Source organism: Grammomys surdaster, unplaced genomic scaffold (assembly GCF_004785775.1).
Source record: "Grammomys surdaster isolate TR1022 unplaced genomic scaffold, NIH_TR_1.0 222, whole genome shotgun sequence".
In the NCBI taxonomy this organism is placed as follows: Eukaryota; Metazoa; Chordata; class Mammalia; order Rodentia; family Muridae; genus Grammomys; species Grammomys surdaster.
The window spans coordinates 2,945,063-2,945,559 of NW_021604667.1; positions in this window are offsets into that span (position 1 = coordinate 2,945,063).

Consider the following 497-nt stretch of genomic DNA (forward strand, 5'->3'; position numbering starts at 1 on the left):
TTTCTTTCTTTCTTTCTTTCTTTCTTTCTTTCTTTCTTTCTTTCTTTTTTTCCTTCCTTCCTTCCTTCCTTTCCTTCCTTCCTTCCTTCCTTCCTTCCTTTCTTTCTTTCTTTCTTTCTTTCTTTCTTTTTTCTTTCTTTCTCTCTTCCTTTCTTTTTAAAAGGGAAGTGGCAGAGAAGGTAGGCAATGGAGTAGGGCCCCAGAAGAAGAGCTTCAAGATAGTTATTCTCTGGAATTTTAGCCCTGAAATAAATATTCCACTGGTAAGTCTATTCAGAGCCCTATAGCACAAGTTATGTGGATGGGAGAAGTTCATGAAAAAAGCTAGGATTTATATGAGGGAACAAAAGTTGTGATGACATCAAGAACTGAACCTATTTATTATATCACATTTTGATAGTTTAGAAATTAATGCTTTATCTGTTGGTACAAGTGCTGTTTTAAAATGCACATTTGGAGGGCTTGAGTTGGCCTTGACCTCTTTGAGAGTGTTTCTT